We start from the raw sequence: 14,314 nt of genomic DNA on the forward strand, positions 1-14,314 counted from the left end.
GGACACTGGACACTTTTGGATTGTGTGAGGCCCACTGAATATCAGAGCGCTATGTCACAGGCTCGATGGCACAGGTGTGAAAAAAGTGACTACAGGATAAGGGAGATTTTGAATTTCTGCACACACTAGTGGACACTGGACACTTTTGGATTGTGTGAGGCCCACTGAATATCAGAGCGCTATGTCACAGGCTCGATGGCACAGGTGTGAAAAAAGTGACTACAGGATAAGGGAGATTTTGAATTTCTGCACACACTAGTGGACACTGGACACTTTTGGATTGTGTGAGGCTCACTGAATATCAGAGCGCTATGTCACAGGCTCGATGGCACAGGTGTGAAAAAAGTGACTATAGGATAAGGGAGATTTTGAATTTCTGCACATACTAGTGGACACTGGACACTTTTGGATTGTGTGAGGCCCACTGAATATCAGAGCGCTATGTCACAGGCTCGATGGCACAGGTGTGAAAAAAGTGACTACAGGATTAGGGAGATTTTGAATTTCTGCACACACTAGTGGACACTGGACACTTTTGGATTGTGTGAGGCCCACTGAATATCAGAGTGCTATGTCACAGGCTCGATGGCACAGGTGTGAAAAAGTGACTAAAGGATAAGGGAGATTTTGAATTTCTGCACACACTAGTGGACACTGGACACTTTTGGATTGTGTGAGGCCCACTGAATATCAGAGCGCTATGTCACAGGCTCGATGGCACAGGTGTGAAAAAAGTGACTACAGGATTAGGGAGATTTTGAATTTCTGCACACACTAGTGGACACTGGACACTTTTGTATTGTGTGAGGCCCACTGAATATCAGAGTGCTATGTCACAGGCTCGATGGCACAGGTGTGAAAAAGTGACTAAAGGATAAGGGAGATTTTGAATTTCTGCACACATTAGTGGACACTGGACACTTTTGGATTGTGTGAGGCCCACTGAATATCAGAGCGCTATGTCACAGGCTCGATGGCTCATTTGTGAAAAAAGTGACTTCAGGATCACAGAGATTTTGAATTTCTAGACACACTAGTGGACACTGGACACTTTTGGATTGTGTGAGGCCCACTGAACATCAGAGCGCTATGTCACAGGCTCGATGGCACAGGTGTGAAAAAAGTGACTACAGGATAAGGGAGATTTTGAATTTCTGCACACACTAGTGGACACTGGACACTTTTGGATTGTGTGAGGCCCACTGAATATCAGAGCGCTATGTCACAGGCTCGATGGCACAGGTGTGAAAAAAGTGACTACAGGATAAGGGAGATTTTGAATTTCTGCACACACTATTGGACACTGGACACTTTTGGATTGTGTGAGGCCCACTGAATATCAGAGCGCTATGTCACAGGCTCGATGGCACAGGTGTGAAAAAAGTGACTACAGGATAAGGGAGATTTTGAATTTCTGCACACACTAGTGGACACTGGACACTTTTGGATTGTGTGAGGCCCACTGAATATCAGAGCGCTATGTCACAGGCTCGATGGCACAGGTGTGAAAAAAGTGACTACAGGATAAGGGAGATTTTGAATTTCTGCACACACTAGTGGACACTGGACACTTTTGGATTGTGTGAGGCTCACTGAATATCAGAGCGCTATGTCACAGGCTCGATGGCACAGGTGTGAAAAAAGTGACTACAGGATAAGGGAGATTTTGAATTTCTGCACATACTAGTGGACACTGGACACTTTTGGATTGTGTGAGGCCCACTGAATATCAGAGCGCTATGTCACAGGCTCGATGGCACAGGTGTGAAAAAAGTGACTACAGGATAAGGGAGATTTTGAATTTCTGCACACACTAGTGGACACTGGACACTTTTGGATTGTGTGAGGCCCACTGAATATCAGAGCGCTATGTCACAGGCTCGATGTCACAGGTGTGAAAAAAGTGACTACAGGATCACAGAGATTTTGAATTTCTGCACACACTAGTGGACACTGGACACTTTTGGATTGTGTGAGGCCCACTGAATATCAGAGCGCTATGTCACAGGCTCGATGGCACAGGTGTGAAAAAAGTGACTACAGGATAAGGCAGATTTTGAATTTCTGCACACACTAGTGGACACTGGACACTTTTGGATTGTGTGAGTCCCACTGAATATCAGAGCGCTATGTCACAGGCTCGATGGCACAGGTGTGAAAAAAGTGACTACAGGATCACAGAGATTTTGAATTTCTTGACACACTAGTGGACACTGGACACTTTTGGATTGTGTGAGGCCCACTGAATATCAGAGCACTATGTCACAGGCTCGATGGCACAGGTGTGAAAAAAGTGACTACAGGATCACAGAGATTTTGAATTTCTGCACACACTAGTGGACACTGGACACTTTTGGATTGTGTGAGGCCCACTGAATATCAGAGCGCTATGTCACAGGCTCGATGGCACAGGTGTGAAAAAAGTGACTACAGGATCACAGAGATTTTGAATTTCTGCACACACTAGTGGACACTGGACACTTTTGGATTGTGTGAGGCCCACTGAATATCAGAGCGCTATGTCACAGGATCGATGGCACAGGTGTGAAAAAAGTGACTACAGGATAAGGGAGATTTTGAATTTCTGCACACACTAGTGGACACTGGACACTTTTGGATTGTGTGAGGCCCACTGAATATCAGAGTGCTATGTCACAGGCTCGATGGCACAGGTGTGAAAAAAGTGACTACAGGATAAGGGAGATTTTGAATTTCTGCACACACTAGTGGACACTGGACACTTTTGGATTGTGTGAGGCCCACTGAATATCAGAGCGCTATGTCACAGGCTCGATGGCACAGGTGTGAAAAAAGTGACTACAGGCTAAGGGAGATTTTGAATTTCTGCACACACTAGTGGACACTGGACACTTTTGGATTGTGTGAGGCCCACTGAATATCAGAGCGCTATGTCACAGGCTCGATGGCACAGGTGTGAAAAAAGTGACTACAATATAAGGGAGATTTTGAATTTCTGCACACACTAGTGGACAATGGACACTTTTGGATTGTGTGAGGCTCACTGAATATCAGAGCGCTATGTCACAGGCTCGATGGCACAGGTGTGAAAAAAGTGACTACAGGATCACAGAGATTTTGAATTTCTGCACACACTAGTGGACACTGGACACTTTTGGATTGTGTGAGGCCCACTGAATATCAGAGTGCTATGTCACAGGCTCGATGGCACAGGTGTGAAAAAAGTGACTACAGGATCACAGAGATTTTGAATTTCTGCACACACTAGTGGACACTGGACACTTTTTTATTGTGTGAGGCCCACTGAATATCAGAGTGCTATGTCACAGGCTCGATGGCACAGGTGTGAAAAAAGTGACTACAGGATAAGGGAGACTTTGAATTTCTGCACACACTAGTGGACACTGGACACTTTTGGATTGTGTGAGGCCCACTGAATATCAGAGCGCTATGTCACAGGCTCGATGGCACAGGTGTGAAAAAAGTGACTACAGGATAAGGGAGATTTTGAATTTCTGCACACACTAGTGGACACTGGACACTTTTGGATTGTGTGAGGCCCACTGAATATCAGAGCGCTATGTCACAGGCTCGATGGCACAGGTGTGAAAAAAGTGACTACAGGATAAGGGAGATTTTGAATTTCTGCACACACTAGTGGACACTGGACACTTTTGGATTGTGTGAGGCCCACTGAATATCAGAGCGCTATGTCACAGGCTCGATGACACAGGTGTGAAAAAAGTGACTACAGGATAAGGGAGATTTTGAATTTCTGCACACACTAGTGGACACTGGACACTTTTGGATTGTGTGAGGCCCACTGAATATCAGAGCGCTTTGTCACAGGCTCGATGGCACAGGTGTGAAAAAAGTGACTACAGGATAAGGGAGATTTTGAATTTTGTGCACACACTAGTGGACACTGGACACTTTTGGATTGTGTGAGGCCCACTGAATATCAGAGCGCTATGTCACAGGCTCGATGGCACAGGTGTGAAAAAAGTGACTACAGGATCACAGAGATTTTGAATTTCTGCACACACTAGTGGACACTGGACACTTTTGGATTGTGTGAGGCCCACTGAATATCAGAGCGCTATGTCACAGGCTCGATAGCACAGGTGTGAAAAAAGTGACTACAGGATAAGGGAGATTTTGAATTTCTGCACACACTAGTGGACACTGGACACTTTTGGATTGTGTGAGGCCCACTGAATATCAGAGCGCTATGTCACAGGCTCGATGGCACAGGTGTGAAAAAAGTGACTACAGGATAAGGGAGATTTTGAATTTCTGCACACACTAGTGGACACTGGACACTTTTGGATTGTGTGAGGCCCACTGAATATCAGAGCGCTATGTCACAGGCTCGATGGCACAGGTGTGAAAAAAGTGACTACAGGATAAGGGAGATTTTGAATTTCTGCACACACTAGTGGACACTGGACACTTTTGGATTGTGTGAGGCCCACTGAATATCAGAGCGCTTTGTCACAGGCTCGATGGCACAGGTGTGAAAAAAGTGACTACAGGATAAGGGAGATTTTGAATTTTGTGCACACACTAGTGGACACTGGACACTTTTGGATTGTGTGAGGCCCACTGAATATCAGAGCGCTATGTCACAGGCTCGATGGCACAGGTGTGAAAAAAGTGACTACAGGATCACAGAGATTTTGAATTTCTGCACACACTAGTGGACACTGGACACTTTTGGATTGTGTGAGGCCCACTGAATATCAGAGCGCTATGTCACAGGCTCGATGGCACAAGTGTGAAAAAAGTGACTACAGGATAAGGGAGATTTTGAATTTCTGCACACACTAGTGGACACTGGACACTTTTGGATTGTGTGAGGCCCACTGAATATCAGAGCGCTATGTGACAGGCTCGATGGCACAGGTGTGAAAAAAGTGACTACAGGATAAGGGAGATTTTGAATTTCTGCACACACTAGTGGACACTGGACACTTTCGGATTGTGTGAGGCCCACTGAATATCAGAGCGCTATGTCACAGGCTCGATGGCACAGGTGTGAAAAAAGTGACTACAATATAAGGGAGATTTTGAATTTCTGCACACACTAGTGGACAATGGACACTCTTGGATTGTGTGAGGCTCACTGAATATCAGAGCGCTATGTCACAGGCTCGATGGCACAGGTGTGAAAAAAGTGACTACAGGATCACAGTGATTTTGAATTTCTGCACACACTAGTGGACACTGGACACTTTTGGATTGTGTGAGGCCCACTGAATATCAGAGTGCTATGTCACAGGCTCGATGGCACAGGTGTGAAAAAAGTGACTGCAGGATAAGGGAGATTTTGAATTTCTGCACACACTAGTGGACACTGGACACTTTTGGATTGTGTGAGGCCCACTGAATATCAGAGCGCTATGTCACAGGCTCGATGGCACAGGTGTGAAAAAAGTGACTACAGGATCACAGAGATTTTGAATTTCTGCACACACTAGTGGACACTGGACACTTTTGGATTGTGTGAGGCCCACTGAATATCAGAGCGCTATGTCACAGGCTCGATGGCACAGGTGTGAAAAAAGTGACTACAGGATAAGGGAGATTTTGAATTTCTGCACACACTAGTGGACACTGGACACTTTTGGATTGTGTGAGGCCCACTGAATATCAGAGCGCTATGTCACAGGCTCGATGGCACAGGTGTGAAAAAAGTGACTACAGGATAAGGGAGATTTTGAATTTCTGCACACACTAGTGGACACTGGACGCTTTTGGATTGTGTGAGGCCCACTGAATATCAGAGCGCTATGTCACAGGCTCGATGGCACAGGTGTGAAAAAAGTGACTACAGGATAAGGGAGATTTTGAATTTCTGCACACACTAGTGGACACTGGACACTTTTGGATTGTGTGAGGCCCACTGAATATCAGAGCGCTTTGTCACAGGCTCGATGGCACAGGTGTGAAAAAAGTGACTACAGGATAAGGGAGATTTTGAATTTCTGCACACACTAGTGGACACTGGACACTTTTGGATTGTGTGAGGCCCACTGAATATCAGAGCGCTATGTCACAGGCTCGATGGCACAGGTGTGAAAAAAGTGACTACAGGATCACAGAGATTTTGAATTTCTGCACACACTAGTGGACACTGGACACTTTTGGATTGTGTGAGGCCCACTGAATATCAGAGCGCTATGTCACAGGCTAGAAGGCACAAGTGTGAAAAAAGTGACTACAGGATAAGGGAGATTTTGAATTTCTGCACACACTAGTGGACACTGGACACTTTTGGATTGTGTGAGGCCCACTGAATATCAGAGCGCTATGTCACAGGCTCGATGGCACAGGTGTGAAAAAAGTGACTACAGGATAAGGGAGATTTTGAATTTCTGCACACACTAGTGGACACTGGACACTTTCGGATTGTGTGAGGCCCACTGAATATCAGAGCGCTATGTCACAGGCTCGATGGCACAGGTGTGAAAAAAGTGACTACAGGATCACAGAGATTTTGAATTTCTGCACACACTAGTGGACACTGGACACTTTTGTATTGTGTGAGGCCCACAGAATATCAGAGTGCTATGTCACAGGCTCGATGGCACAGGTGTGAGAAAGTGACTAAAGGATAAGGGAGATTTTGAATTTCTGCACACACTAGTGGACACTGGACACTTTTGGATTGTGTGAGGCCCACTGAATATCAGAGCGCTATGTCACAGGCTCGATGGCTCAGGTGTGAAAAAAGTGACTTCAGGATCACAGAGATTTTGAATTTCTAGACACACTAGTGGACACTGGACACTTTTGGATTGTGTGAGGCCCACTGAACATCAGAGCGCTATGTCACAGGCTCGATGGCACAGGTGTGAAAAAAGTGACTACAGGATAAGGGAGATTTTGAATTTCTGCACACACTAGTGGACACTGGACACTTTTGGATTGTGTGAGGCCCACTGAATATCAGAGCGCTATGTCACAGGCTCGATGGCACAGGTGTGAAAAAAGTGACTACAGGATAAGGGAGATTTTGAATTTCTGCACACACTAGTGGACACTGGACACTTTTGGATTGTGTGAGGCCCACTGAATATCAGAGCGCTATGTCACAGGCTCGATGGAACAGGTGTGAAAAAAGTGACTACAGGATAAGGGAGATTTTGAATTTCTGCACACACTAGTGTACACTGGACACTTTTGGATTGTGTGAGGCCCACTGAATATCAGAGCGCTATGTCACAGGCTCGATGGCACAGGTGTGAAAAAAGTGACTATAGGATAAGGGAGATTTTGAATTTCTGCACACACTAGTGGACACTGGACACTTTTGGATTGTGTGAGGCTCACTGAATATCAGAGCGCTATGTCACAGGCTCGATGGCACAGGTGTGAAAAAAGTGACTACAGGATAAGGGAGATTTTGAATTTCTGCACATACTAGTGGACACTGGACACTTTTGGATTGTGTGAGGCCCACTGAATATCAGAGCGCTATGTCACAGGCTCGATGGCACAGGTGTGAAAAAAGTGACTACAGAATAAGGGAGATTTTGAATTTCTGCACATACTAGTGGACACTGGACACTTTTGGATTGTGTGAGGCCCACTGAATATCAGAGCGCTATGTCACAGGCTCGATGTCACAGGTGTGAAAAAAGTGACTACAGGATCACAGAGATTTTGAATTTCTGCACACACTAGTGGACACTGGACACTTTTGGATTGTGTGAGGCCCACTGAATATCAGAGCGCTATGTCACAGGCTCGATGGCACAGGTGTGAAAAAAGTGACTACAGGATAAGGGAGATTTTGAATTTCTGCACACACTAGTGGACACTGGACACTTTTGGATTGTGTGAGGCCCACTGAATATCAGAGCGCTATGTCACAGGCTCGATGGCACAGGTGTGAAAAAAGTGACTACAGGATCACAGAGATTTTGAATTTCTTGACACACTAGTGGACACTGGACACTTTTGAATTTTGTGAGGCCCACTGAATATCAGAGCACTATGTCACAGGCTCGATGGCACAGGTGTGAAAAAAGTGACTACAGGATCACAGAGATTTTGAATTTCTGCACACACTAGTGGACACTGGACACTTTTGGATTGTGTGAGGCTCACTGAATATCAGAGCGCTATGTCACAGGCTCGATGGCACAGGTGTGAAAAAAGTGACTACAGGATCACAGTGATTTTGAATTTCTGCACACACTAGTGGACACTGGACACTTTTGGATTGTGTGAGGCCCACTGAATATCAGAGCGCTATGTCACAGGATCGATGGCACAGGTGTGAAAAAAGTGACTACAGGATAAGGGAGATTTTGAATTTCTGCACACACTAGTGGACACTGGACACTTTTGGATTGTGTGAGGCCCACTGAATATCAGAGTGCTATGTCACAGGCTCGATGGCACAGGTGTGAAAAAAGTGACTACAGGATAAGGGAGATTTTGAATTTCTGCACACACTAGTGGACACTGGACACTTTTGGATTGTGTGAGGCCCACTGAATATCAGAGCGCTATGTCACAGGCTCGATGGCACAGGTGTGAAAAAAGTGACTACAGGATAAGGGAGATTTTGAATTTCTGCACACAATAGTGGACACTGGACACTTTTGGATTGTGTGAGGCTCACTGAATATCAGAGCGCTATGTCACAGGCTCGATGGCACAGGTGTGAAAAAAGTGACTACAGAATCACAGAGATTTTGAATTTCTGCACACACTAGTGGACACTGGACACTTTTGGATTGTGTGAGGCCCACTGAATATCAGAGCGCTATGTCACAGGCTCGATGGCACAGGTGTGAAAAAAGTGACTACAGGATCACAGAGATTTTGAATTTCTGCACACACTAGTGGACACTGGACACTTTTGGATTGTGTGAGGCCCACTGAATATCAGAGCCCTATGTCACAGGCTCGATGGCACAGGTGTGAAAAAAGTGACTACAGGATAAGGGAGATTTTGAATTTCTGCACACACTAGTGGACACTGGACACTTTTGGATTGTGTGAGGCCCACTGAATATCAGAGCGCTATGTCACAGGCTCGATGGCACAGGTGTGAAAAAAGTGACTACAGGATAAGGGAGATTTTGAATTTCTGCACACACTAGTGGACACTGGACACTTTTGGATTGTGTGAGGCCCACTGAATATCAGAGCGCTATGTCACAGGCTCGATGGCACAGGTGTGAAAAAAGTGACTACAGGATAAGGGAGATTTTGAATTTCTGCACACACTAGTGGACACTGGACACTTTTGGATTGTGTGAGGCCCACTGAATATCAGAGCGCTATGTCACAGGCTCGATGGCACAGGTGTGAAAAAAGTGACTACTGGATAAGGGAGATTTTGAATTTCTGCACACACTAGTGGACACTGGACACTTTTGGATTGTGTGAGGCCCACTGAATATCAGAGCGCTATGTCACAGGCTCGATGGCACAGGTGTGAAAAAAGTGACTACAGGATAAGGGAGATTTTGAATTTCTGCACACACTAGTGGACACTGGACACTTTTGGATTGTGTGAGGCCCACTGAATATCAGAGCGCTTTGTCACAGGCTCGATGGCACAGGTGTGAAAAAAGTGACTACAGGATAAGGGAGATTTTGAATTTCTACACACACTAGTGGACACTGGACACTTTTGGATTGTGTGAGGCCCACTGAATATCAGAGCGCTATGTCACAGCCTCGATGGCACAGGTGTGAAAAAAGTGACTACAGGATCACAGAGATTTTGAATTTCTGCACACACTAGTGGACACTGGACACTTTTGGATTGTGTGAGGCCCACTGAATATCAGAGCGCTATGTCACAGGCTCGATGGCACAGGTGTGAAAAAAGTGACTACAGGATAAGGGAGATTTTGAATTTCTGCACACACTAGTGGACACTGGACACTTTTGGATTGTGTGAGGCCCACTGAATATCAGAGCGCTATGTCACAGGCTCGATGGCACAGGTGTGAAAAAAGTGACTACAGGATAAGGGAGATTTTGAATTTCTGCACACACTAGTGGACACTGGACACTTTCGGATTGTGTGAGGCCCACTGAATATCAGAGCGCTATGTCACAGGCTCGATGACACAGGTGTGAAAAAAGTGACTACAGGATCATAGAGATTTTGAATTTCTGCACACACTAGTGGACAATGGACACTTTTGGATTGTGTGAGGCCCACTGAATATCAGAGCGCTATGTCACAGGCTCGATGGCACAGGTGTGAAAAAGTGACTACAGGATAAGGGAGATTTTGAATTTCTGCACACATTAGTGGACACTGGACACTTTTGGATTGTGTGAGGCCCACTGAATATCAGATCGCTATGTCACAGGCTCGATGGCACAGGTGTGAAAAAAGTGACTTCAGGATCACAGAGATTTTGAATTTCTAGACACACTAGTGGACACTGGACACTTTTGGATTGTGTGAGGCCCACTGAACATCAGAGCGCTATGTCACAGGCTCGATGGCACAGGTGTGAAAAAAGTGACTACAGGATAAGGGAGATTTTGAATTTCTGCACACACTAGTGGACACTGGACACTTTTGGATTGTGTGAGGCCCACTGAATATCAGAGCGCTATGTCACAGGCTCGATGGCACAGGTGTGAAAAAAGTGACTACAGGATCACAGAGATTTTGAATTTCTGCACACACTAGTGGACACAGGACACTTTTGGATTGTGTGAGGCCCACTGAATGTCAGAGCGCTATGTCACAGGCTCGATGGCACAGGTGTGAAAAAAGTGACTACAGGATAAGGGAGATTTTGAATTTCTGCACACACTAGTGGACACTGGACACTTTTGGATTGTGTGAGGCCCACTGAATATCAGAGCGCTATGTCACAGGCTCGATGGCACAGGTGTGAAAAAAGTGACTACAGGATAAGGGAGATTTTGAATTTCTGCACACACTAGTGGACACTGGACACTTTTGGATTGCGTGAGGCCCACTGAATATCAGAGCGCTATGTCACAGGCTCGATGGCACAGGTGTGAAAAAAGTGACTACAGGATAACGGAGATTTTGAATTTCTGCACACACTAGTGGACACTGGACACTTTTGGATTGTGTGAGGCCCACTGAATATCAGAGCGCTATGTCACAGGCTCGATGGCACAGGTGTGGAAAAATGAAAACAGGATAAGGGAGATTTTGAATTTCTGCACACACTAGTGGACACTGGACACTTTTGGATTGTGTGAGGCCCACTGAATATCAGAGCGCTATGTCACAGGCTCGATGGCACAGGTGTGAAAAAAGAGACTACAGGATAAGGGAGATTTTGAATTTCTGCACACACTAGTGGACACTGGACACTTTTGGATTGTGTGAGGCTCACTGAATATCAGAGCGCTATGTCACAGGCTCGATGGCACAGGTGTGAAAAAAGTGACTACAGGATAAGGAAGATTTTGAAGTTCTGCACATACTAGTGGACACTGGACACTTTTGGATTGTGTGAGGCCCACTGAATATCAGAGCGCTATGTCACAGGCTCGATGGCACAGGTGTGAAAAAAGTGACTACAGGATAAGGGAGATTTTGAATTTCTGCACACACTAGTGGACACTTTTGGATTGTGTGAGGCCCACTGAATATCAGAGCGCTATGTCACAGGCTCGATGTCACAGGTGTGAAAAAAGTGACTACAGGATCACAGAGATTTTGAATTTCTGCACACACTAGTGGACACTGGACACTTTTGGATTGTGTGAGGCCCACTGAATATCAGAGCACTATGTCACAGGCTCGATGGCACAGGTGTGAAAAAAGTGACTACAGGATAAGGGAGATTTTGAATTTCTGCACACACTAGTGGACACTGGACACTTTTGGATTGTGTGAGGCCCACTGAATATCAGAGCGCTATGTCACAGGCTCGATGGCTCTGGTGTGAAAAAAGTGACTTCAGGATCACAGAGATTTTGAATTTCTAGACACACTAGTGGACACTGGACACTTTTGGATTGTGTGAGGCCCACTGAACATCAGAGCGCTATGTCACAGGCTCGATGGCACAGGTGTGAAAAAAGTGACTACAGGATAAGGGAGATTTTGAATTTCTGCACACACTAGTGGACACTGGACACTTTTGGAATGTGTGAGGCCCACTGAAAATCAGAGCGCTATGTCACAGGCTCGATGGCACAGGTGTGAAAAAAGTGACTACAGGATAAGGGAGATTTTCAATTTCTGCACACACTAGTGGACACTGGACACTTTTGGATTGTGTGAGGCCCACTGAATATCAGAGCGCTATGTCACAGGCTCGAGGTCACAGGTGTGAAAAAAGTGACTACAGGATCACAGAGATTTTGAATTTCTGCACACACTAGTGGACACTGGACACTTTTGGATTGTGTGAGGCCCACTGAATATCAGAGCGCTATGTCACAGGCTCGATGGCACAGGTGTGAAAAAAGTGACTACAGGATAAGGGAGATTTTGAATTTCTGCACACACTAGTGGACACTGGACACTTTTGGATTGTGTGAGGCCCACTGAATATCAGAGCGCTATGTCACAGGCTCGATGGCACAGGTGTGAAAAAAGTGACTACAGGATCACAGAGATTTTGAATTTCTTGACACACTAGTGGACACTGGACACTTTTGAATTGTGTGAGGCCCACTGAATATCAGAGCACTATGTCACAGGCTCGATGGCACAGGTGTGAAAAAAGTGACTACAGGATCACAGAGATTTTGAATTTCTGCACACACTAGTGGACACTGGACACTTTTGGATTGTGTGAGGCCCACTGAATATCAGAGCGCTATGTCACAGGCTCGATGGCACAGGTGTGAAAAAAGTGACTACAGGATCACAGAGATTTTGAATTTCTGCACACACTAGTGGACACTGGACACTTTTGGATTGTGTGAGGCCCACTGAATATCAGAGCCCTATGTCACAGGCTCGATGGCACAGGTGTGAAAAAAGTGACTACAGGATAAGGGAGATTTTGAATTTCTGCACACACTAGTGGACACTGGACACTTTTGGATTGTGTGAGGCCCACTGAATATCAGAGCGCTATGTCACAGGCTCGATGGCACAGGTGTGAAAAAAGTGACTACAGGATAAGGGAGATTTTGAATTTCTGCACACAATAGTGGACACTGGACACTTTTGGATTGTGTGAGGCTCACTGAATATCAGAGCGCTATGTCACAGGCTCGATGGCACAGGTGTGAAAAAAGTGACTACAGAATCACAGAGATTTTGAATTTCTGCACACACTAGTGGACACTGGACACTTTTGGATTGTGTGAGGCCCACTGAATATCAGAGCGCTATGTCACAGGCTCGATGGCACAGGTGTGAAAAAAGTGACTACAGGATCACAGAGATTTTGAATTTCTGCACACACTAGTGGACACTGGACACTTTTGGATTGTGTGAGGCCCACTGAATATCAGAGCCCTATGTCACAGGCTCGATGGCACAGGTGTGAAAAAAGTGACTACAGGATAAGGGAGATTTTGAATTTCTGCACACACTAGTGGACACTGGACACTTTTGGATTGTGTGAGGCCCACTGAATATCAGAGCGCTATGTCACAGGCTCGATGGCACAGGTGTGAAAAAAGTGACTACAGGATAAGGGAGATTTTGAATTTCTGCACACACTAGTGGACACTGGACACTTTTGGATTGTGTGAGGCCCACTGAATATCAGAGCGCTATGTCACAGGCTCGATGGCACAGGTGTGAAAAAAGTGACTACAGGATAAGGGAGATTTTGAATTTCTGCACACACTAGTGGACACTGGACACTTTTGGATTGTGTGAGGCCCACTGAATATCAGAGCGCTATGTCACAGGCTCGATGGCACAGGTGTGAAAAAAGTGACTACTGGATAAGGGAGATTTTGAATTTCTGCACACACTAGTGGACACTGGACACTTTTGGATTGTGTGAGGCCCACTGAATATCAGAGCGCTATGTCACAGGCTCGATGGCACAGGTGTGAAAAAAGTGACTACAGGATAAGGGAGATTTTGAATTTCTGCACACACTAGTGGACACTGGACACTTTTGGATTGTGTGAGGCCCACTGAATATCAGAGCGCTTTGTCACAGGCTCGATGGCACAGGTGTGAAAAAAGTGACTACAGGATAAGGGAGATTTTGAATTTCTACACACACTAGTGGACACTGGACACTTTTGGATTGTGTGAGGCCCACTGAATATCAGAGCGCTATGTCACAGCCTCGATGGCACAGGTGTGAAAAAAGTGACTACAGGATCACAGAGATTTTGAATTTCTGCACACACTAGTGGACACTGGACACTTTTGGATTGT

This window comes from Dendrobates tinctorius, unplaced genomic scaffold (assembly GCF_039654945.1).
Source record: "Dendrobates tinctorius isolate UK_male_01 unplaced genomic scaffold, ASM3965494v1 ptg000024l, whole genome shotgun sequence".
Classification (NCBI taxonomy): Eukaryota; Metazoa; Chordata; class Amphibia; order Anura; family Dendrobatidae; genus Dendrobates; species Dendrobates tinctorius.